The 27,088-nt window shown below is 39.3% G+C and overlaps 1 pseudogene; it reads right to left on the reverse strand.

The window, feature by feature from the left end:
- Positions 1 to 4,345: 4,345 nt before the first annotated feature.
- LOC115980971 lies at positions 4,346 to 12,425 on the reverse strand (annotated as a pseudogene).
- Positions 12,426 to 27,088: the final 14,663 nt, after the last annotated feature.

The raw sequence follows: 27,088 nt of genomic DNA on the forward strand, positions 1-27,088 counted from the left end.
ACATCCATTACTGTGAGAGGGTTGTTTGGTGTTTTGGGAAGCAGTTAAGAAGGAACCAATTTCACATTGGTTGATGCTATGGTCAAGTAGCGGAATCCGGGAAGCTAGAAAAGAAATAGGTTCAACGCAACCTCGTTGGAGCAAGAAGCTTGGAGGGCTTAGGTACACTGGGTAGATTAGGCTTAGAGGGTCTATTACTGCTCATGTATCCCAACTACATTTTCTAGTGGATTACTTACCACTTGAAGGGCGGCGGAGAGGTTTTACGCCGAGGGCTTCGGTTTCCTCTTCGATAACACATTGTTGTGTTGTCATTGTGTTTGCATCTCTCTTCCCTTAATCTTTGCCTTTTATTTTCTGCTGTGGATGTGATTTTAATTGGCTTAGATTGTTTACCAATTCTGTTTATAGCTTGTGTTCATTTTCCGCACACTTATTGTTTGTCATAAAGCTTGAATTGGTAATTTTGTTATTGGGGGTCTAAACGTTCAAGGGTGTTTTATACACTATTTGAACTTTCAGTGTTTAATTTCACGTGGGTTTAGACTTTACAGACTTGGGTTCAGGTCTTAGTGGGCTGGTTTTCAAGAGTCTAATGTGTTGATTGGTGAAGGACCCAGATGGGTTGGGTTTAAATGCTTTGTGTTGTTTGATGTGGACTTGGGTTGAACTTTGCTTAATTTGAACTGGGCTTTAAATTTAAGTGCCATTTTTGGCTCAATATTTTTGGATGAGTTGTGTTTGTACATTGATAATTTTTGGGTGGCTAAGAATTAGGAACTTAAACTTATGATAAGAATCTCAACATTGTTATATAATTGAGCCTAATGCTCTGGCTCTCTTCAAGCCTTGGTACATGCTATACAAGATCATAAATTGAAGCCCGGTTGGGAAGTCAGTAAGCATGATTTTGTGTGTGATATTTAGTCTATCTTGAAGATCTTAAAGAGATAAAGCTATTTTGTTTAGAGTAAGTCCGGTACCACAATCATTTCCACAACTTTATCACAACTTGTTCACGTAGCGATTTGTGAGTGGTGGAATTGTGGACCCACATTGTCTTATTAAAGTTGTGAAAATTGTTATGGTAGTAGACTTACTCATTTGTTTAAGTTCTTAATAGATGTTATAATAAGACAACCCAACATTGCTGTAAATGGGCTCTTGTTTAATGTTTCTAATTCTTAAGGTCTCTTGCAGTTTTATTACTCCCTACCAACTTTCCTTGGGTATTTTCTCATTCTCTAATGTATGATATTAATTTTGCTGAATAATGAAAGTTCCATTTAAATAATTAAAAAAGAATAGGAACTTTTTTTTTTTTTTGCTATAAAAGACATAGGAACTTAAACTTAGATTGGGAACACTATCTAGATATTTGTAATTTCTGTAGGGTGTAGGTAGTATTTGAGGTGAAAAGGAAATTAAAAATATGCAGTGAGCCCAGAAATTTCAAGAGGACAAAAAGGCTCTCAATACAGGCAGGGTCCATATGTGAAATAAGAGGAAGGGCCAAAAATTAATTTGAATGGTATGTTATTCTTTATTTTAAAAATAGGTCCAATACCAATTCAACAAGCCCAATCTAAAGTCGAAAATGGGTTTACTTGAAAATCAGTAGGCCTAACATAGAAAAGCCCAACTTCAACTTCACGTGAATGAAGTGTATAAAGACAAATTCAACATAGTTGGCCTATCATATGGATAGTGTAAATTACTAATTCGATATTGAGTATTTATTGACAGATCAAATGTAGCCTAAACCACTTGTAAATGAATTCAGCAAAAAAAGAAAAGGAAAAAACCACTTGTAAATGAAGTGTATGTGTATGTGTATACACACACACATATTGTTGATGGGAATGAAGAATAATATTTTGGGTTTGGTTACTAACAAATTCTGATGACCTATGATTATCTATTTGTTTTTACGTCTAAGCTTGATATTTTCACTCTAACTAAAAACTATTTTTATAATTAAAACAGATTTCCCAGTTCTCCAAAACACTAACAGATACTATCAGCATCCTCTTGTTTTGTGCTTTGCAGGTTGGTAAAATTTTTAACAAAAAGTTTACAAATTGAAGTGGTAATTAATGTAATTAGTGTTATTTCAACAAATAATAAATTAGTATTTATATTAATTTTTGTAATTGATGATACATCAATTTATAAGACTTATGTAGTAAAATCTATATTATACCTAATATCACTCATTCAATTAGGAGAATGAATGAGAGTTGAGAGAGGGTAGAGACCTCTCGACTAAGATTAAAAACAAAAACTAAGTCAATTTCATACGATGATCATTTCAGTTTGGTTAAGGGAATAATGTGTTTGGGTATTAATCAAATACCATTTCGGGTTTATTTATAACAATAGTTTGGTATAAAGTTTTTTTTTTTTTTTTTTTTGGAACTATTATATAATTTGTAAGACTTTTAAGAATCTTTAAAAATGATATACCTTTATTATCAAAAAAAAAAAAAAAAAAGATATAACCAATAATAACAATTTTTTTAAAACCAATTTTTATATTATAATAACATGTTCATTTTAAACGTGAAAAAATTAGATGCAAAAAGATAAAGGTTAAAAGCAATGTTATTGATTCCGTTCCGTTCCGGCCGAAACGGCCGGAATTTCTCGTTTTAGGCCGGAATTTCTCGTACCGGATTGCAAACTGGAATGAAAACACCTTCTATTCCACCTCGGATGAAATTTCGGCCAATTCCGGTCTGTTTCGGGTGTTCCAGTCTGTTTTGAGTAATTTCGGCCGGTATGAATTTTGGTTTTCTTTTCCTTACTGAAGTAACTGAACCTACCTATTTTGTCTTCTTGCTGGGTCTAAACTCAAAGCCACACTGTTTCTCCTTCAGCTGGGTCTAAACTCTAAACTCAAAGCCACTATCTCTTCTTTAGCTTTATCCTTGTCTCGGAAAGTTCCTAGAAAAGAGATTAGCTCAAGCATTTTTTGAAGAGAATTCTGCACAAGTAGAGGCACTCTTTGGAGTTGACTATAACAGGAGAGAAGAGGCAGATAGAGACCAGTAGCAGATTACCATAAGGAAGAGGAGAGAAGTCTAGACTGTTTAGAGAACTATAGTCCTAAAAGCTAAAAAGAAGAAGAGAACTTCATAGAAACTTTTGAATACACGGCTGGGATGGGATTTGGGAATTGGGATGTGGGAATGTTGAGATTTGGTAGAGATAGGACTTTTTTTTTTTTTTTTTGAGAAGCGGTAGAGATAGGACTTAAGAGAAAAAGGAAGATAAGGGAATACGTAAGAAAGAGAAGATAGAGAAATACATAAGAGAGTTGGTAGGTGGGGCCGGTTTTAGAGTGGAATGACTAAAGGGAGAATAATATATATATATATATATATATATATATATATTTATATGATGAGGAGGAGGAGGGGTAATACTCTGTTAAGTCTGATGGACATTGTTATGAATAATGATTTGTTATAAATCTTTTTATGTAATGACTAAATACTTTGTATTATTTGATATTATTTATTTGAATTGATAATTTTATGTTGTATAAGAATATATATATATATATATATATTATTAATTTTTTTAGGAATTCTGAAACACCTTGAAATGGTACGCCGAAATAAGTCGGTATCGAAATATTCCGTTCCACTAAATAAACCGAAACGGTATTCATAACACTGGTTAAAAGCTTAGAACGTGTCCTGAAGGTGGTGGAATCAAAATTGTAAAAGACAATGTGTGACGGGTTACAAAAATTGCTTTCATCATTTATTACTCTCACGTGAGCTAAGTGGATAAAACAAGAAATGAAAATTAAGGGAACCAAACCAGAACTGTTGAACAAACAAAAAAAAGGACAGAGAAGAAGAAAGAAGACGATGATACAATGATAAAATAAAAAAATAACTAGACCAATCAGTCATAAAGCTTCCTGTTTTTATTAGCATAATGAAACGATGATAAAATATAAATAAATAACTAGAGCAATCAGGTAGCTGAGCCTCAGGAATAGTTTTTGCTACTTTGCGGAATCCTAGTCTAATTATATATACAAATAAATAAAGACACTTTAATAAAAAGAAATTGTAGAAGCTTTTGGTAGAAGAATTACAGGTTCTTTTTTTATGAAAAAATTGAATTTTCGTTAGAGTAGCATAATATGTTAGAAAAATAAAGTTTCATTTAGAGTTACTATAATGTTTGTTTAGAGTGTACCATATAACTTAAGGAGGAAAAAAACAGGGTAAATAATATTAAAAGTAGAGGACATCCACTTGGAGCAAATAGAGCATGCAACACAACTTAATATAGGATATGATTTGGACAGCATGCATGTATGAACTCAACCAACCAGTAGGACAACACACATGTACTCAATCAACAAATCCAATACCATGCGTAGCACCATCAAGTCAAGGAATTCACCACTCAACAACTCCTTGTGGCCAAACTTTAACATTGCTGGACTAGAAGAAGTGCTGTCAGCAGCATCATTCAAATCCTTAAGCATACCAAAGCACCATTGTTGAACCTCATTCACTGGTTTAATTAAGATCTCTTTTAAGAGTATCGTTGTCATTTTTAAGGAGTTTTGAGCTTTGTGAAAGCCACACCTTCTCATGTGACTCCCTTGAATACATATATTTAGACATGCTAAATATCACCTTCATCTGGACCTGAGCATATGATTGCTGCAGTTGATGATGCACGTTGAAATTGAATCACCTCTTTTAAGATCTTGAATCCTGAGGTGGAGTCCCCTCTCTTTAGCCGAATATGCATTGTCTTAAGCAAGGGTGATTTGACTAACAGAAGCTTGACAAACTCCATTTCAGGCTTTGAGTCATCGAAAGTTAGCATCTCCACTTCTCGAAGTTTCTTCAAAGAGATATCTGAGAAGTCTTGGGCTTCCAAAAACTCAACAACAGCATCATCAACAGTAGTACTGCAATACAGCTAAAAGGAAGACAATGAAAATTAGAAATCAAATCTCAACATCTTAAAATGTATATTTAAAGAGCACAAAAGATGATACTAATCTTCATACCGACCTCAACTTTAAGTTTTTGCAAGTTGGGGGAACTTCTAATCAATAAGCAAAGTGCACAGGAGACCTCTCTTAGGTTCCCAAAACATATTTCAGACAGTACAAGACTATTTAGGAATTCAAGAGTTGTTGGAAGCCTATCTGGTATATTGCCTGCAGCCAAAATCTAAAAGGAAACACCCCCCCCCCCAGAAAATCACTTATTAAAGAAGTATATTTTACTAACTAATGTGCTGTATGGCAACGAGGTGCCCAAATCCAATTGGGCCTTGGATTCAGGCCCAATAACACAGCTCGATTTTTCAATCCCTTTTTATTCTACCCTCATAAACTACAAGTCCAAATCTCGTCACCTAACCACTGCTCCGCGTAAAATGCCCGAATAATAAAAAAAGACTGAAATCCGAACATACCATAAAATGCACGGTAGTTTCCAAGAAACATCACTACCGGGGCATATTCGCTTGAGTTGGAACCAAGTTTTAAAGCCACAATCGCTGCATTCCACTCTTACCTAAACATCCACTTACAACAGATAATATTGAACCTTCAATTGTACTAACTATGGCAGTAATCATGATCTCCCCACTAACTTAGAGCTATAAATAGGAGAAGTTGGAGAAGAAAAGAGGGTTCACAAAAAGGAGAGAGAAAAGAGAGAAAAACAGCAATTCAGAAAGAGAGAGAATAAACTACGTTAAGTCTCTGTGTCGAGAACGACCCAAAGTAGGAAATCTTAAGCCCATCTTATAAGTAAGTTGTGAGCCCAAGTGAGGTTAAGCCCAGCAGCCTCATTTCCGGCGCGCACATGTACAAAACGAAGCCACAAAGTTATCTTACCATCAAAAGATTATATTCTGCAAAGAAATCCTCTATAACAGGTAGGCAACAAAAAAACTCGATCATATATATCAGCAATCTGAAGCTCTTCATAGTCTATATTTACACCCTCAGTAGCCTAAATCGTAACCGATACAAGAACTGGGGTATTTTTGAAATGTATAGACCTTCAAAGTATAAGAACTTAAGATTCATTGTCAAGCCTTTCAGTATTGGTGCAGTTTTCTAATGTCAATTGGGCATAAAATTTTCGAATATGTTAATGGCAATGTCAACTACCCGAAACTCAAGGATGACAAGCCTATTAAATCCGTCAAAAGTAGTTGGAGGACTAAAAGTCAGGTGCAATTGGCTAAAGTTGCAAACATGAAAAAAGAAGTGACGACAATTTGTGGTCTTCACCCCTTGAAACCCGGAAAGGAAAGATATTATTAAATGATTAATCCCAGGACAGCTTTGCAATACAGGAATAGTGAATTTAAGAATTGGTCCACTGCATGTGATAAATAGGTCTGTCCTCCTTGCTTGGTTTGCAGGATAACTGGGGCAGAAAGACAAGTTGTGGAAGAGTTACCCAGTTGCACCTCCATCTCGTACTCGTAGTGGCAATATGTTCTCTATTATGTTGCTCGGAAGATTACTACTGATAATGTCAGAAGTCGAAGGACTATTACGCGTCATGTTTTCTTTTGGACGCATATATGCGCGCAGATGATAATGATATCAATGCCTAAACATCAATATCACCAAAGGTAACAATATCATCAGAGCATTGGATCCACCTCATGATACTTTACTGGTAACTATTAAAGATTTCTCAATAATGCACTGTGATATAATCAACAAAATTCAGCAAGCAAGAAAAGAATCCCCGGCCCATAAATAGTGCTAGTAATTACATTTCAACTTCAACGTCTCTATACTCTATAGTGCAAAACCATGTCCATCATTATAACAAACATTTTATTGGTACAATCTGCATGCACAGTACAAATCAACGTTCTGTGAATTATCAAAAGTGTCTGATAAACTGGCCGGACATAAATTTTAATTAAGAAAAAAAAAAAAACCAGTAACACAATTGCCGAACACGTAACAGTGACTACTAGAAAGCCAATCGATGAGAAAACTAAAAACTTCATTGTATAAAAACAATGGAGGATTGCATTTTGATTGATTTGCAAAACCCTAATTCATATAGTCAATGATCACACAACAGAACCAATGGAAGGAAACGCAAAACATGAAGAAAAGAGAAGAGTCATCTTCTTTTTAGCTTAGCTTACCTGATTTCACAAAGCGGAAAAAGGCATTAGCCATAATGATGCCGAAAAATCAATAGTAAGTCACACGGCCTCACGTGTTCAAAACAATACCTGCACAACAAAAAGAGAAGACCTAATAAAGAGCACCGGTGTGGTGCCGGCCAAATACCCTCCGAAGGTCAAGTTAAAACTTCTCACAACTTTAAATTGCCAAAGCTGGGGTGAATTATGTGTACCTTGTTCTATGAGAGTCTTGGGTTTTTATAGTAGTAGAGGGTTAACATCTTTTCCTTAAACTAGTAGTTTTTTCCTTATAGGAGTCTCTATAAGCGTATTTTGCGAAGCCTTTCCTTGTAGAAGGCCTCTCGATTTGCACTAAACGTAAAGTGCAAGATATTTCCTTATATATGCAAACATGAAGACCAAGCTGATGTGAACCCCGTTAAGAATAATGAGACCCAACAACGAAAGGGAACCCAAGATCGTTCTATGGACAGATTCAAATGGGAGACTTTGACCCGTTGTTTATGACAAACAAGAACCTCAATATAAGGAAAACACCACAAACGGTGGTGGAAACTCCGTTTGAGAAGTCGAGATGAACGCCACGGGAATTCCCGATAAGTTCGAGTAGTTTTTCAAAGAACCAAAAAGAATAAACCTCACAAGTTTTATCAATAATAATCTGAAAAACGTTTACAGACTTAGATGACTATTTAAGAGTTCCTTAAAACTTGACAGACAAGAAAATATATTCTAAAATAACTCCTAATTGATACCTAACAATATTAGGAATAAAGTTGGACCTAAAAAGCATTAAATGCACCTAAAAACAAGGAAATAAATCACCTAAACCTAGAATAACGTTTTTTACATAGATCCAAAATATTTCATGTCAATTCTTAGCCTTGACCGGATCCTTCTAGAACTTGAATCAAGGTGATGATTTTTTGTTACCCACGTGGATCATGCTCAATGGGCCTCCACGAATTTGCTTGAGCCCATAACTCTTGAATGAGTCCGTTGAGTACATTCTTGAACTTCTTTGCTTGTGCTCTTGTAACTGGCCCAATTGGTACTTGAACAAGATCCTTCGAAGCGGTGCCTTGATCTCCATCATTCCCCTCCTCTTGAAAAAGATTTTCCCTCAAATCTTCACCTACATCAAAAGGACTCAAATCAGTAACATCAAAAGTGGCACTTACATCGTACTTACCAGGTAAATCTAGCTTGTAAGCATTGTCATTGATACGCTTGAGGACTTGGAAGGGACCATCTCCTCTTGGGAGCAATTTGGAACATCTTTTCGCCGAGAATTTTTCTTTTCTCATATGCAGCCAAACCCAATCTCCTGGTTCAAAAACCAGTTTGCGACATCCCTTGTTGGCTTGTGTGGCATATTGCTCCGTTCTTCGCTCAATGTTGAGTCTTGCTTTCTCATGAATCTGCTTCACAAAGTCAGTTTTCTTTTTGCCATCTAAATTAACGTACTCCGTCAAAGGTAAAGGAGATAAATCCAATGGAGTTAAAGAATTAAACCCATACACAATTTCAAACGGCGAAAATTTGGTAGCAAAATGAACAGCTCTATTATATGCAAACTCAACATGTGGTAAACATTCTTCCCATGTTTTGATGTTCTTTCTAATGATTGTCCTTAATAGAGTAGATGAAGTCCTATTTACTATTTCAGTTTGACCATCAGTTTATGGATGACAAGTAGTGGAAAACAATAGCTTAGTACCTAGCTTACACCACAAAGTCTTCCAAAAATAGCTCAAGAACTTAGCATCTCTATCCGAAACAATTGTCCTAGGCATGCCATGTAATCTCACAATCTCTCTAAAGAACAAATCAGCAACATGTGAAGCGTCATCCGTTTTGTGACATGAAATATAAAATGTGTCCTTTTAGAAAATCTATCCACAACCACAAAAATTGAATCTCTTCCACATTTAGTCCTAGGCAATCCTAACACAAAATCCATTGAAATATCAATCCAAGGCTCACTAGGAATTGGTAAAGGAGTATACAAACCGTTGGGCTGCACTTTGGATTTAGCATGCCTACATGTGACACATCTACCACAAATCCGTTCAACATATCGTTTCATCTGAGGCCAATAGAAGTGTTCCTGCAAAATAACTAAAGTCTTTGCAACTCCAAAATGTCCCATTAATCCCCCACCATGTGATTCCTGCACTAATAACTCCCTCATAGAACAATTAGGCACGCATAGCTTATTTTCTAGAAATAGGAATCCATCAAGCTTAAAGAACTTACCAGAGGCGATTTTCTCACAAGCTCGATATTCCTCACAAAATTCGTGGTCTTTAGCATATAATTCTTTAATGTGTTCAAAACCAAGTAATTTTGCATCAAGTGTGGAGAGTAAGGCATATCTGCGAGAAAGTGCATCGGCGACTACATTCTCCTTACCTTGCTTGTACCGAATGATGTATGGAAACGTCTCTATGAACTCCACCCATCGCGCATGCCTTTTGTTTAGCTTGTGTTGGCCCTTCAAGTGTTTCAAGGACTCATGATCGATGTGAATCACAAACTCCTTAGGCCATAGGTAGTGTTGCCACGTCTCTAAAACCCGAACCAATGCATACAACTCCTTGTCATAAGTTGGGTAGTTTAAGGTTGCCCCGTTGAGTTTCTCGCTAAAGTAAGCAATTGGTTGTCCTTCTTGCATAAGAACGGCTCCTATACCAATACCTAAAACATCACATTCAATTTCAAACGTTTTAGAAAAGTTGGGCAAAGACAACAAATGTGCGTTAGTCAGCTTCTCTTTGATTAATTGAAATGTCTTCTCTTGTTTTTCTCTCCACCGAAATCCAACGTTCTTCTTGATCACTTCGGTAAGCAGTGCAACTAAGCTACTGAAATCCTTCACGAACCGCCGGTAGAAACTAGCAAGTCCATGAAAACTACGAACATTACCTACACTTGTGGGACTTGGCCAATCTTGGATTACACGTACCTTCTCTTCATCAACCTGTATACCTTGTGCACTAACAACAAATTCCAAAAATACAAGCTTATAGGTGAAAAAAGTGCACTTCTTTAAATTAGCAAACAACTTTTATTTCCTTAACACATCTAAAACGGATTTCAAATGTACTACATGATCGTCTATGTTTTTTCTATAAATGAGTATATCATCAAAATAGACAACAACAAATTTGCCTATAAATGCACGCAAAACATGGTTTATGAGCCTCATAAAGGTGCTCGGAGCATTAGTCAAACCAAAAGGCATAACTAACCATTCATACAAACCATATTCTGTTTTAAAGGCGGTTTTCCATTCATCTCCTTCTTTTATCCTAATTTGATGATAACCACTTTTTAAATCAATCTTAGAAAATATGTAAGAACCATGCAGCTCATCTAACATATCATCTAAGTGTGGGATAGGATGACGATACTTTACCGTTATGTTGTTGATGGCTCGACAATCAACGCACATTCTCCACGTCCCATTCTTCTTAGGTACAAGTAAGACCGGAACAGCACATGGGCTCATGCTCTCCCTCACGTGCCCTTTATCCAACAATTCACTTACCTGCCATTGAAGCTCCTTTGTCTTCTCAGGATTGCTCCTATAAGCTGGTCGGTTTGGAATGGTTACACCGGGAACAAAATCAATTTGACGTTCAATCCCTCGGTTTAAAGGTAACCCATGTGGTGTTTCCTCGGGGAAGACATCCTCATACTCCTGCAAAAGAGAAACAATAGAACTAGGCAAAGTAAGGTCAAGTTCGTTAGTGTTTAAAAGTGCCTCTTTGTACAAAAGTACAATCATCGGCTTATTTGAAAATATTACTCGCTTGATCTCACTCATTTTTGCATAGAAATTCTTTTGTTTTCTCTCTGATTTTCTCTCAAGGGCCGAACTTTGATTTTCTTTTTCTCCCTCATTTTTCTTGGCCTCTCTCTGATTTTCACTCTTTTTCTTTTGCTCACTCTCTTTCTTTTGATCACTCTCCTTTTTTAATCTTACTTGATCCTCGTATACTTGCTGCGGTGTCAATAGTACAAGAGTGATTGATCGTTGATTAAGTACAAAAGAGTACTTGTTCGTAAAGCCATCATACTTCACTTGCGTATCGAACTGCCATGGACGCCCTAGCAATAAGTCTCCCGCTTGCATCGGTACTACATCACACAACACTTCATCTTCGTATTTACCGATTCGAAATGCAACTAACACTTGCTTGTTCACCCTGATCTCACCACTATCATTTAGCCATTGCAACTTGTACGGTCTAGGGTGCTTTACCATGGGCAATCCCAATTTCTCCACCATAATTGTGCTTGCAACATTAGTACAACTACCACCATCAATAATCACACTACATACCTTGTCTTTAACGTAGCACCTAGTGTGAAAGATGTTATCCCGCTGTTTTTCATCAACTCCTTTTACTTGCAAACTCAATGCTCTCCTCGCCACCAATGTTAATGCGCCAGGGGCTAAATACTCCTCCTCGGAAACATCCTCTAATGGCGGCATGTCGTCGGTGTCGGAATCTTCATCATCAGTCACAATTTCACCATTGGCTTGCAACACCATGACTTGCTTGTTTGGACATTGACTTGCTATGTGGCCCCTGCCTTGACATCTAAAACATTTAATATCATGATTCCTAGAGGTAGAGGCTTCGATTTTACCTTGAGGAACGTGGCTAGTGGTCGTGGACTTGGGCTCGAGTTTGGGCGTTTGTGACTTAGTTTGGGCGTTTGTGACTTGTCCAGCGGCTTAGCATGACTCGATTTCCAAGAGATAGAACTAGAGCTATGGCCTGCACGTGTCCCATTCCCTCTCTTGAGTTGTTGTTCCACTTTGATAGCCATATGCACCATATCTTTCAATTCCACATAATGTTGCATCTCTACCTTATCATGGATCTCCCGGTTTAAGCCAAGCAAAAATCTAGCCATTGTAGCCTCCTGATCCTCCTCTACATTAGCACGGATCATAGCAATCTCCATCTCCTGTAGTAGTCTTCTATGCTTCGACTCCCTTGTCTAAGACCTTGTAGCTTTTTGTACAACTCTCGGTAGTAGTAACTTGGAACGAATCGCTTTCTCATCACTACTTTCATCTCCTCCCATGTGTCTATTGGGTGTTCTCTATTCCGCCTCCTGTTTATCACAAGCTGATCCCACCAAGTAATAGCATATTCAGAAAATTCAATCACGGCTAATTTTACCTTCTTTGTCTCGGAGTAATTGTGGCAATCAAACACGAACTCCATCTTCTTCTCCTACTTAAGATATGCCTCAGGATCAGACCTACCTTGAAAGGACGGAATCTTCATCTTAATACCACCCAAGTTGTTATCTTTGCGATTCCTAGCTTCTCTAAATCTTCCTCCAGGTCTCCTATTACTAACAATGGAATCCCGATCTTCTTCTTCATCAAAACCAGACCCATAACGCTCTTTATCCTCCTCCCTCGGTGAAACTCTTTCCCTTCTACGCAAATTACGACCGTTTTGTGGTTGCTCCTCACATCTATTCTCCATTTGATTTATCCGTTCGTGAACCTGCGTCATCTCCATCTTCATCACACGCCTCATCTCACTCATCATGGCCTCCAAAAACGCTTTCGGATCAACCAAATTTGTATCATCTTCGGCAATGCTCTTACCACTATCGTGAGACATGATTGCTGCAAAACAAAGGTTAGAAAAAAAAAAAAAAAAAAAAAAAAAAAAAAAAAAAAAAAAAAAAAAAAAAAAAAAAAAAGAAAAGGAACCTCACAAATCACTCCCTTACGTGTTTACACTCAAGAATGTGGATCACTCTCCACTCATGTTTCACTAAAAATAATATGGCTTTTACCCTCTGATGTTCTCACCACTCTTGCCTTTCTCCACTCGATAATTCTCTTTCAATTCTTTTGAAACTAAACAAACAAACAACTCAAAATTTCCAGCAACAATTCACCAGAAACTAATCAAGGAATCTCAAATTTGAACGTAAGGAATATGGAAATTTTCAGATTAGAATTAGAAGGAATATGGTAGTTTTGGAATTTTGGAAGCACAGAATAGTGAAAATAATTTTTTTTTTTTTTTTAAATGATCAGCAACTAGCTTTTGAGAATAATAAAATAAGATTTTGAAATAACTAAGAAATGTGAGACCAGACCAATAGTTTAGACATCAACAAGACAAACAAAGATTGAACAAATAGGGTAAAGGAAATTCGGCTAAGAAGAGATAAATATGTTAAAGGATAGGCAAACCTGAACTAGAAACCTTGCTCTAATACCAAATGATGTGAACCCCATCAAAAATAACGAGACCCAACAACGAAAGGGAACCCAAGATCGTTCTATGGACAGATTCAAATGGGAGACCTCGACTCGTTGTTTATGACAAACAAGAACCTCGGTGTAAGGAAAACACCACAAACGGTGGTGGAAACTCCGTTTGATAAGTTGAGATGAACGCCACAGGAATTCCCGATAAGTTCGAGTAGTTCTTCAAAGAACCAAAGAGAATAAATCTCACAAATTTTATCAATAATAATCTGAAAAACGTTTACAGACTTAGATGACTATTTAAAGGCTCCTTAAAACTTGACAGACAAGAAAATATATTCTAAAATAACTCCTAATTGATACCTAATCATATTAGGAATAAAGTTTGACCTAAAAAGTATTAAATGCACCTAAAAAAAAGGAAATAAATCACCTAAACCTAGAATAACGTTTTTTGCATAGTCCCAAAATATTTCATGCCAATTCTTAGCCTTGACCAGATCCTTCTAGAACTTGAATCAAGGTGATGAATTTTTGTTGCCCACGTGGATCATGCTCAATAGGCCTCCACGAATTTGCTTGAGCCCATAACTCTTGGATGAGTCCGTTGAGTACATCCTTGAACTTCTTTGCTTGTGCTCTTGTAACCGGCCCAATTGGTACTTGAACAAGATCCTTCGAAGCGGTGCCTTGATCTCCATCACAAGCAATGCTCAAGGTCGTCAGCTTCACCTACTCCCTTCAACTTTATTGGTGTCAGCTACCCATCTTTGTGGCCTAAGGTCCTCCTGTTGGCTATGAGGTGCGTTTCATAGACTTCTTAACATCGTCACTTGCCAATGGATCCGACAGGTTTATTTGGAGCGTCACTTTGTACTTTCACAAGGGTAAGCATTACTGTTACAGTTTTACCCTCATCAGCTGCCCCCTACTCCATATCCTCGTCAGCTTATACTAACGGGTTATGGAGTTAAACTTTCATTGCTAATTTCCTTTTTGGCCAAGAAAGAGGGAAAATCACTTACAGGCAACTCCTCGAGCAGCCTTTATTAAATGCTCGAACGCGTGGGTATTTTGATTGGCTCTACTTCTGAATGGGGGCGTCCTTTCGTCTTCCGTGCATATTCCCCTTTATATATACTTCACCCCACCTCCCTCAGTTCTCTTATTTCATCCTTGCTAATTCTTAAGAGAGAGCTCGTCGCCTTTCTTCCGTCAACTTATTGATTCCGTTGCTTTCAAAGCCGTCACTTGTTCAAGAAGACATACTCGTAAGTTCTCTTTCCTCCTTGCTCTATATATATATATATATATAGCTGATTAACTCCATAGTGAGGCCGTCAACTTAGGTTCTTAGAATGAATCTGTCGCTTGTAGGTAGTCAGATGTCTAGTGAAGCGACGTGTGATCAATCGTCAGTCCGCGATGAAGCAGGCTACGATGAAGTCTATGGTTCAGGTCATGAGCCTGAGGATTTCTCCTGGTTGTCAAAGAGGGAAACGTCAGCCTAGTCTTCTAACGATGACGTCAAAAGTTATAAAGAGGAGAATAAGGAGGAGGTGGTAAATGAGGATGAAGAGGAGGTGGAAGAGGGGGAAGGAGAGAGAGAAAGTGACGAGGATGACAATGACGGTGACGAGGAATCCTATGAAGGGACTTCAGGAAGTCCTGGAGGCAACCATCCCTTCATTCTTCCTGAGAATTGGACCATTCATAAATTTCTACCAAAGATGAGTGACAGGGTCTTTAAGGAGTTACGTACCCGTTACCAAATCTCAGACCATATACCAATCCGTCTTCCTAGAAAGAACGAAAGATGCTACTCGGAGATGACTGCTGACATCGGCATTTACGACGCTATGTTTGCTACGGGACTGAGACTACCACTAACGGCCTTTCACCGTTAGCTAGTTGATTTCATGGGACTGTCCATTAGCCAGATTGCTCTGAATGCCTGGAGGATCTTTATAAGTGTTGAGATCCTTTGGGGTCGTCTGAGTGGTAGGAACCATCAGCTTTTGTTGGACAAGTTCTTCTACTGCTATAGAAGGACTTGAGACTTGTGTTTGACATGCCAGACTCTAATCGGAGTTGGAAAAGTAGATACTTTTTTATTCAAGGGACGGATTGGGTATGCCGTCCCGAAGAATGGGTTACAATGCCCTGTGGTTTTGATACTACCTAGGGAATAGTTAAAGACTCAGGTTTAGCTTCGACAGCTTTTATTTGTTTTTAACCTGTTAGGCTTTGCTTCTATTATTCCTTTTCGAAGTGTTTTAACGTTGTCATTTTTGTTTTTCTTTTCAGCCAGCGCTCGTCCTTACATAACTGACGAGCAGAAGGAATTTATCTGTCGGGTTCTCGACATCCCATTTGAGCAACGAAAGTGTAGGAACTTAATCACCCTTGACACTCTTCATTCGTACTGCGGGGGCCCGGAACCGATGTCTGAAGCTCGCAGACTGAACGAGTATTCTCACTGTCGTAAGTAGATTTTCTACCAGCCCCGTCAGTTTTATTCTTACCGTCTGCTTTTCTAATACACACCTGTTGTCTCATGCAAAAATGGAGGCAGCTAGGCAAAGGGTGAGGGCAGCTGCTGCCCATAAGAAAGAGGAGGAAAGGAAGGCTAAGGGAAAGGAGGGGACTTCCTCGTCAGCCCCCAAGGCCGCCGCTAAAGGCTCGGTAAAAAGGAAAGGTGACGGGAAGGACGAACGTCCTACGGAAAAGAAAATTGTCACTCCTGGGGATGTACACCCCAAAAAGAAGTCACCCCCCAAGTTAAGTCGTGGCGCGGGGAAGGGGATGATGACTTCTTCTAGTCCCGTCATTGAGGGACCCCATTGCTTGCTCACTCACAAGGACTATGCCATCGTGGAAGTAGAGTCCCTTATAAAGCCAACAGACATAGATCCCTGTGCTCAACTAGGGACGGAGGAATTGGGGGCGTTAGCTCTCTTTGACCTCACCCAAGTAAGCTTACCTTTTTGGCTAACTTTATCTCATCTTTTCCTTGTTTGTTGGCTGACGACCATATCCTTTCCAGGCCTTGGTACATGTTAAGGCACTCCAGGACCGATGTGTTGCCAAGGAGGACATCATCACCCGGGTCAGAAAGCACAACACCAATTTAATGGATCAGTAGGAGCAGTACAAGGCAGCCCTTCATACTCTGAACCTTGAGTTAAAGGAAACGAGGGAGAAGTTGGAAGTGGCAAACTGCCAAAAGGAGACGTTGCAGGGAGAGCTGACGACCTTGCACAAGCAAGTGAGAAGGCTGGGGCCGACGCCGTCCAAGAGTTCAAGGCATCACAGTCATTTATTGACTCCTGTGTTGAATACTATGGCACTGGATTTGAAGACTGTCTCAAACAGGTTGAATCTGCTGTTCTAGACTTGGACCTGTCCAGGGTTGCTATGGATGCTTCCATACCGATAACACCTGCTGGCGACACCATCGTTGGTGATAGTGACGACTCCACTGAGTTGGACCTTCCACCCAAAGATGATGGCATCGTCTTAGCTCAACCTGCTGCCAATCCTCCCATCTCCACTTCTAACCCGTCCATCGAGCTCTTAGACATAGAAAAGCCTCCTGCTCAAGATAAAGATGACGGGATCTCCAATGATGCTCCTACTACTTAGTCCTATCCTTATTTTTGTAGTTTGCATATTTCATTTAATTTGCAAACAACGTTTAAATGCCCCTTTGTTTTTGGGCTTTTGCTTGTAAACACTTTACTCATGTTTATGATATTTTGTATCCATCGTCTTTAACATCGTCTAGTTTTCTACTAGTTGATACTTATATCTTTATTTTTCATGCTTATGTGATATGCTTGTTTATGGTAAACTAGGACGAACTTGTCCTGTACTAAACTTGTCACCCTTTGAGATGTTTATCTCGTGGGTACGTTGATCTTTTTTACTTGGAATCTACTTATTTGAATAATCCACTTATATTGGAACCGTCGTCTTGTGGACCTTTTAATAAATCGTATCCTTTGGTGGATAATTCATTGACTTTATAGACTCGTTCACTTTGGGGACAGCACAGTTGCCCATTTTGTGGTTATTACTTAACACACTTGTCCATTCTATGGGCTCTATAATTCTTTATTCTTTCGAGATGAGGTCGCCCACCTTGTGGACTTAATAAAGTCGTCCACTTTAAGGACTTGATAAGATTGTCTACGTTGTGGACACACTCGTCCATTTTGTGGACTTTACAAACACGTCCACTTTATGGACATTAATAACGAACTCATCCACTTAGTGATCTTATCAGTAAACTTGTTTAATTTGTGGACCTTATAAACTTGTCTACTTTATATTCAATCTTTTGGAGATAAGGTCGTCCATTTTATGAACAATAAAGTCGTCTGCTTTATGAGCCCGTCCACTTTGTGGACTTCATACTTGTCCATTCTATGGACTTCAAAAATGTTTAATCCTCTTGGGATGAGGTTGCTCATTTTATGGGCTGAATAATAAAGTCGTCTACTTGATGGACATTAATAATGAATTCGCCCACTTAATAAGGTCGTCCGCTTTATGGACTTAATGGTTTTTGTAGATAGACACCTTATCCATACTCTGAATAAGCTCCTCTTATTATGATAAATCATGCATTCATAGAAAAAGTAGTTCTTTTGAAGAAAAGGACTTGCCCTTTTGGACTTAAAGAAAGTATTGTAGCAAAAACTTAAGTAAATGGAAAAACTGAGTATAACTGAAATTAACTAAGGTAAACTAGAAATAAAAGGGTGTTGTTCTTCATGCCTTCATCTCTACTGGTAGTACTTCCGTAGGTGCTCGGCGTTCCATGGATGCTGCAGTTTCCATCCGTCTAGTGTCTCCAGGTGGTAGGTGCCCTTCCTCTATCATGATGTGATTTGGCAGGATCCTTCCCAATTAGGGCCGAGCTTCCCTTGGGTAGAGTATTTAGCAGCACCCATGACCTTCCGTAAAATGAGATCTCCGACCAGAAAGTCTCTGTGTCAAACCCGGGAGTTGTAGTGCTTAGCCATGCTGTCCTAGTACTGTGCGAGTCTCTGTTCAGCTGTCACCCTGACTTCGTCAACTAGATCAAGCTATAGACGTATAGCCTTGTCATTTTTTCTTTCATCATGATTGTCCACCCTGTAGCTTGTGAGTTCGACTTCGGCTGGAATGACTACTTCGCTCCCATATGTTAACCGAAATTGAGTCTCTCATGTAGGCGTCCTTGCTGTTGTTCTGTACGCCCATAATATGCTTGGCATCTCTTCAAGCCATATACCCTTTACCCCCTCAAGCTGAGTCTTGATAATTTTGAACAAGAATTGGTTGGTGATTTCGACCTGCCCATTAGCTTGAGGGTGGGCAGGGGAGGAGTAGTGATTCTAGATCCCCAACTGCGAACAAAAATCTCGGAAGGCATCATTGTTGAATTGTTTCTCGTTGTCTGAGACTAAGACTCTAGGGATCCCAAACCTGCATACGATGTTTTTCCAGATGAAACTTCACACGTTCTTCTCCGTAATAATGGCCAACGGCCATGGGGCTGTCATTGGGGTCAACTCTTCGGACAGCTGTCTGATGATATTGCTGAACTTTTGACGTTTGTCGCAAGTTTTAACATAAGTCTGGGTGTCCTTCTGCATGGTGGGCCAGTAGTATCCTGCTCGCACTAGTTTGTGCACCAACAACCTCGACCCCGAATGGTTTCTGCAAATCCCTTCGTGTACCTCTCTCATGACGTAGTCCGCTTCTTCAGGATCCAAGCACCTTAAGTATGGGCGGGAGAAGCCTCTCTTGTACAAGACATCCTTTATTAAGACGAATCACGCTACTTGTACCTTCAGCTTCCTCGCAACCTCCTTTTCGTCTGGTAAGGCACCATTATTTAAGTATGAGGCTAACGGTGTGGTCCAGTTGCTTTCAGAACCTATCTCCTGCACATCGTTCGAATCTATTAGTGGAGAAAGCTGAATAAAAGAGAGTACATTATCAAGGGCAATCATATATTCTACTGAAGCGGCTTTGGCAAGGTGGTCGGCTTGTTCATTCTCTCCTCTGGGAATTTGGATGATTTTGTCCTTTAGGTCATCTACCCTTCTTCTTACTTGCTCCAAGTATTTCTTCATTTTTTCGACCTTGCATTCATAATCCCTGTTTACTTGGTTGGTGACAACCTGAAAGTCGCAATAAAGAACTACAATTGCAGCTCCTGCCGCTTTGGCAAGGTCAAGTCCTACCACTAAAGTTTCGTACTCCGCTTCATTGTTGGTGGTAGAGAAATCGAGGCGGATCATACATTCAATCTTGTCTCCTTTAGGAGAAAGGAGCACAACACCTACACCCCCAGTCTGCTTGTTGGACAACCCGTCTGTATGTATACTCCACTAAGGATACTTATCTGCCCCTTTGTCTTCGCCGTTGGTGAACTCCGTTATGAAGTTAGCAATGACCTGTACCTTGATAGTGGTACGCAGGTGGTATTGGATGTCAAACTCACTCAACTCTATTACCCATAGCGGCAATCGACTAGCAGCTTCAGGATTACTCATTACCCGTCGTAAGGGCTTGTCGGTCAAGACAATCACTGTATGGACTTGAAAGTATGGTTTGAATTTGCAGGCTGTCGTAACTAAAGTGAAGGCGAGTTTCTCCATGAGTGGGTACCTTTCTTCTACACCGCGAAGCGCCCGGCTGGCGTAGTACACGGGCTTCTGAACCTTGTCTTCTTCTCTGACCAAGGTCGTGCTGACTGCCGTAAGGGAGACAGCTAGGTAGAGAAAAGCTCTTCCTCGAGTTGTAAAGGACTTAGCAGTGGTGGGAAGAGAGGTAAACCTTTAAGTCTTCGAATGACTGTTGGCACTCCTCAGTCCACTCGAAGGACTTCTTCAACGTGCGGAAAAAGGGTAGACATTTGTCTGTTGCCACAACACGAACCTGTTTAGCGCTGCTATTTTGCGGTTGAGGCTTTGCACTTCTTTCACATTTCTTGGGGGTGTCATCTCCATTATGGCCTGGATTTTGTCTGGGTTGGTCTCAATACCTCTCTGAGACACCATGAATCCTAAGAACTTTCCTGTCATTACTCCGAAGGCGCACTTGCCTAGATTGTGCTTCATTTTGTAGGAGCGAAGGGTGTCAAACGTTTCCCTAAGGTCTTCCAAGTGATCTTCTTCCCTTCGGCTTTTCACCAACATGTCATCAACATAGACTTGGACATTTCTCCTAATCTACTGTGCGAACATCTTGTTCATGAGCCTCTGATACGTCGCGCCTGCATTCTTGAGGCCAAATGGCATTACTTTATAATAGAAGAGGCCTTGGCTAGTCACAAAAAAAAAAAAAAAAAATTTCTTTTGGTCTGCTTCATGCATTCGGATTTTATTGTAACCCGAGAAGGCGTCCATGAAACTTAACAACTGGTGCTGAGCTGTAGAGTCAACTAGAACATCAACCCACGAGAGGGGGTAGCTATCTTTGGAGCATGCTTTTTTTAGGTCGGTGAAATCTACGCATATCCTCCACTTTCCGCTAGCTTTCTTAACCATTACTACCTTTGCCAGCCAGTCGGGGTAATAAACCTCCCTAATGAAGTTCGCTTCTTGTAGCTTGCGAACCTCTTCCACTATGGCTTGATCTTGCTCTGGGGTGAACACTCGCTTCTTCTAACGGATGGGTGAAAAGGAGGGCGACACATTCAGCCTATGTACCATAACCGAATGGTCTATTCCTAGCATGTCTTCATGGCTCCAGGCAAATACATCCCGATTATCTCTAAGAAAAGTCATAAGCGCTTGGCGAACCGTTAGGCTAGCGAGGGTTCCAATTTTGGTCGTTTGGCCAGGCTTGGAGTTATTAAGAAGTATCTCCTTAAGCCTCTTAAAGGGCTCTATCATTGTCCAGTGTTCTTCTATATTCATTGCCTGGAGGTGATCATCCATTTCCATCATGGCTACATAACATTCACGTGCAGCCACTTGATTTCTACGTAGCTCTCCTATTCCGTAGTCGGTAGGGAATTTGATCATTAGGTGGTAGGTTGAGGTTATAGCCTTCCATGAATTGAGGGTGGGTCGTCTAAGAATGGCATTGTATGTAGACAAGCAGTCGACCATGAGGAATGTTACGTTCTTAGTGATCTGCTGAGGGTAGTCGCCTACCGTTACTGACAATGTGACCGTGCCCAGAAGGAATAACCTTGTTCCTCTGAAACCAATGAGCAAAGCATTCGTCGAAATCAATTGCTCTCTGTTAATCCTCATCTGCTGGAATGCTGGATAGTATAGGATGTCTGCCAAGCTACCATTGTCGACCAACACCCAATACATGTTATAATCCCCTACTCGTATGTTAACGACAAGTGCATCGTCATACAGGTGGTGAAGACGTCAGGCATCTTCTTTTGAGAACCCGATGATGGAGTTGTCTATCCGCGCCATCTTAGGCATGGAACCCATTAGCTGGACATTCTGAACCATCCTGAGGTAAGTCTTACGAGCTTTTTTGGATGACCTCGTAGTTGTAGTGCCCCCTATGATCATTCTTATATCTCCTATGGGTGGTTTGGGATGCTCATTATCCCATCGAGGGGCCTACTCTTGGGGAGGTGGATCCGTTCTCTCCCTACTGACGAACTTCTATAATTTCGCTTATCTGATGAGGGCTTCGATCTGTTGTTTCAAGTCGTAACAATTGGCTGTGTCATGACCGTGGTCATAGTGGAAGCGGCAATATTTGTCTCTAAATTGCTTATTGGGATCTCCCTTCAGCTTTCTGAGAAAGGATAGAGCCCCTTCATCCTTATTTTGCATTAGGACCTAATCGATCGGGGTAGTCAATGGAGTGAAGCTCGTGAACCTACTCCTCGGGGGCTTAGAGCGCCTGTCATCCCTTCGTTCTCCCATTCTTGCCATCTTCCGTCCTTTATCCTACCGCATGTCTTTCTGTCTCTCCCTCTTCTTCCGCATTTCCTCGCGAGCCAACAGCGCATCTTCAACATTCAAGTACTTTGTGGCCCTGTAAAGTACATCTAACATGGTTTTCAGGTCGTTCTTGTATAAAGAGAACAGAAACTTACCCTTCCGCAACTCGTTTGTAAAGGCTACTACAAATATCTTGTCGTCGGCCTCATCAATCAAGAGAGCTTCTTTGTTAAAACAGGCTATGTAGGATCTCAGTGTCTCGTCCTCTCGCTGCCTGATGCTCATTAAGCATGCAATAGACTTCTTATACCTATGCCCCCCAATGAAGTGCAAAGTGAACTAGACACTTAGCTCCTTGAAAGTACTGATGGAGTTAGGTGTTAATCGACCAAACCAAATTCTCACAGGACCCTTTACCATTGTAGGGAAGGCCCTACACATATTCTCGTCTACTTCTTGAAAGTGCATCAAGGTCTTGAAAGTCTCTAGGTGATCTAAAGGGTCCTTGGCTCCATCGTAGCTTTTTATCTACGACATGCGAAACTTCTGCGGTAGGGGGAAGGAATTGACAGACGTGGTGAACGGCGAATCGGTTCAATGCACCAGATCATCAAGGTCGTTGGACACCCGTCCTTTGAGGACGTTCATCATAAAATTCATCTGTTCTTTCATCATCTGCATCTCTGCGACGATGTGGGGTGGAGGCGTACCAATGACGGATAAACGGCTCATGTCTTGTCACTCCGGCCTGCTTGAGGGGTTACTACCTTCCGACCCCTCTCAGTCTCTTCTCTCAGCATTGATACCTTCTTGTTCTTCCTCTTGGGTACCCATCGCTGCGTTCTTCTGCCGTAGCTGTTCTTCTAGGTCCTGATTCTGTTTGGTGAGACGTCCCACTGCTGCTATGAGGGTTTGGACCTGCCTCTCCAAGGCAGTAGGTCACGGCTCGTCTCCCTGAACGTTGTTGGTGGTCGCCATCAAGCGAGTAAGTACTATGCAACTCTTTGTCCGGGAAGCGATAGTATGGCTTACAAGTTTCTAAAGTTTCCCACAAACGGCGCCAACTAATGATGCCAAAAAATCAACAATAAGTCACACGGCCTCATGTGCTCAAAACAATACCTGCACAACAAAAGAGAAGACCTAATAGAGAGCATCGATGTAGTGCTGGCCAAATACCCTCCGAAGGTCAAGTTAGAACTTCTCACAACTCTAGAGTGCCAGAGCTAGGATGAATTATGCGTACCTTGTTTTGCGAGGGTCTTGGGTTTTTATAGTAGTAGAGGATTGACATCTTTTCCTTGAGCTAGAAGTCTTTTCCTTATAGGAGTCTCTACAAGCGTATTTTGTGAAACCCTTTCCTTGTAGGAGTCCTCTTGATTTGCACTAAATGTAAAGTGCAAAATATTTCCTTATATATGCTAACATGGAGACCAAGCAAGGCTCAGGGTCGTTAGCTTCGCCTACTCCCTTCAGCTTTACTGGTGTCAGCTACCCATCTTTGTGGCCTAAAGTCCTCCCGTCGGCTATGAGGTGTGCTTCGTAGACCTCTTAACGTCATCACTTGCCAATGGATCCCGACAGGTTTATTTGGAGCGTCACTTTGTACTTTCACAAGGGTAAGCATTACTGCTACAGTTTCACCCTCATCAAGCCACAACAACAAAGATGGTATTTGTAGGTGTCTAGTCTTTGCGTCTCAGAGTCTCTCACCTCAATACTGAAAGAAAGTGTAACTGGGTAAAGCTTATTGTGACCAAAGATACGGTCTTTCCGTAGTGAAACACAATCAACTTTTTGGACAAGTTTATTATGTTGTAATATGATATACTCTTCTTTTTTTCTTTTTCTTTTATGGAATGTAATATGATATATCTATTCCTTTTCCTTTAATTCGTTTTATTTTTATGTGATAAAACAGTTATTTCTCAGTAAAAACTAAACTATTTTTTAAATTGAAGAATGGTTATTAATTTCTAGGGAAATTCTAACCCTCCTAATTAGTTAAATTGCAGGTCACGAAAATATCATATTGGCTTGTTTTAACGTCACACTTTCTATAGTCCCTTAAACATCACACATGATTTGTACTACTGACATATTCGATGGTTCTCCTTTTTTTTTTTTTTTTTTTTTTGGTCACACTGGATGGTTTCAAGCTCCAACATCACATTGGGCAGTTCCAACATCATATTTCCATTTAACTATTACATTCAATGGTTCCAGTGGCGGTGCCACGTAGGCAAGGGGTTCAAATGAACCCCCTAACCTAAAGAAAATGAGAAAACTAAATATAATATTTTTAAAATATATATTCTTTTGAACCCTCTAAAATAAAATTTTGACCACCCTAACACTAAAAACTAATAAAAAAAAGGATGGGAAAATCGAACAATAAATTAAAAGATGCATAGCTACACGATAAGAGGAGAAAAACAAGAAGAGGAAGTAGAAGATAACAGAAATTCACAAGCGAGGTAGAGGAACTTAAGTTTGAAATTTTATTCTTCATTGTCTACACATGAATCTTTGAGAGGGAAAACTGAAAAGTGAGATAGCTTATGAGATTTGGAAATAAAAAATAGTAGTAATAAATGTGATATTCCTGGGTAAGTGGTGGGAGTGGAGTTTAAGGCTTAAAGAAAGCTTCCTTGAAGTTTCATAACTTACAAATATCCCTACATATTTTTTTATTTACAGAAAATACCAAATTTGACATTTTTTTGAATAACCAATTTAATCATTTTATATTATTATGAATTTTATATAAAAAATTACGTTAAGTTCATTAATTTAATTTGCAAATTATTAATAATAAAGATATAAGCAGTAATATTTTTCTTTTGAGAAAGGTAAACAAATCTTCTTCTTCTTCTTTTTATACAAGGTAAATGACAATGGGGTATGATACAGTAAGGAGTAAAGACATATTATTTTTTATTAAATTTTTGAGTTGAATCCTTAATAGTCTAATGCTATAGACCCTCCAAAGAATTCTTTTTGATGGTTAATGCTATATATAAAAAAAATAAATATTAAAAAAAAAAACTTCATTAATTATAAAAATTACAAAGACCAATAGTTGTTAAAATTGACCCCCCTAAAATAATTTTTTGGAGCCGTCACTGAGTAGTTCCCTTATTTTTTTAGTTACATTGGATGGTTCCAACATCATATTAGATAGTACAAACATCACATGTGACTATACCATTGTCACATTTGATGGTTCCTTTATTTTTTTAGTCACATTAGATGGCTTTAATGTCACATTGGATAGTACAAACATCACATATACCACGTACCATTGTCACATTTGGTAGTTCCCTTAACTTTTAGTCACATTCAATGATTCCAAAGTCACATTGGGCAGTATCTACATCACATATGACCATATCATTGTTGCATTCAGTGGTTCCATTTTTTTTTTTTTTTTTTTTTGAGAAAGAAAGCTGACTTATTTTATTAACTTGAAACAATTACATCCACATCTAAAATCGAAACAATATGCGATGGGACATCTTCCATCCATACTTGAAAATCTGGTATGCGTAATGCATTTTTCACCAGACTAAGAGCAACCCTATTGCCGTTTCTCTTAACATGAGAATACAACAATCGTTCAAAACTATTAGCAACCCTTTTCACATCGTCTAGCAACAAACCTGTTGGAGATAGGCTACACTCTGTTGACTTCAAAGCTTTAATCAAACCGAGAGAATCTCCTTCAAGAATAGCTCTTCAAAAACCTAATTCACGGGCAAAGGTCAGTACCTTCAGAGCAACCAACGCCTCAACCTCGTCAGGCTTGTAAGCTTGATGAATTTTTTCTGAACAAGAAGCCAACACAGCTCCATTATTATCTTGAATTACCACTCCAATTCCGGACTAGTTTGATTCACTAAAAACAGCTTTGTCAAAGTTTATTTTCACCAAACCATCCTGCGGACTTGTCCATCTTAAGCCTCCAATATTGCTATATGTAACCTGCACTTCAATATTCTGCCAATCAGCTCTAAATTGTACCAGTTTTTGCTTCGCTTGTTCAGCCACTTGATGGAGCGGAATAGCTTGTTGGTTCACATGAACTTTGTTTCTTTGATTCCACACCATCCAAGCCGTATAAGCAAATAGCTCAAGTGACTTTCCTTCTACAATCAGCCATGACAGAAGCTCCTTCACATCTATAAACTCCACCTCAGACCTGAAACACCATTCTTTGCCCACACCCTAAACCTCTCCCAACTCCAGACAAGACCAGATAGCATGCATGGACTCCTCCACAGCAGAAAGACACCTCTCACAGATCAGGTCAACTGTAACTTTCCTCTTCATCAGCGCCTGTTTTGTCGGAAGAACATTACGACACGATCGCTGATGACTTGCATAATTGAGTGTAATTTATCACTCCTCAACTTTAAACTTTAGTCTAATTTTATTTTTTTTTTTTGTTGATTTTAGACTTCATTATTGTTATTTAAATTTTATTTCAGATTTGAAGAAAATGAAGATTTACTCAAATAAAGAGACATGAAGCAGCTGAAAAAGGTTTTGAGCTGAACACTTGGGCTGAAAAAGGGCAATATGATGTGGCTAAAGGCAGAAAAGAAAGGCAAGAAGAAAAGAAACAAAAAGAAGGAGGCGTTGAAGTTGAACAGAGATTTTTGGGCTGAACTGAAAAAGTATTTTGGGTTGAAGAAAAATTAAAAACGTTTTGGGCTGAATGTAA

Source organism: Quercus lobata, chromosome 3 (genome assembly GCF_001633185.2).
Source record: "Quercus lobata isolate SW786 chromosome 3, ValleyOak3.0 Primary Assembly, whole genome shotgun sequence".
NCBI classification, from domain to species: Eukaryota; Viridiplantae; Streptophyta; class Magnoliopsida; order Fagales; family Fagaceae; genus Quercus; species Quercus lobata.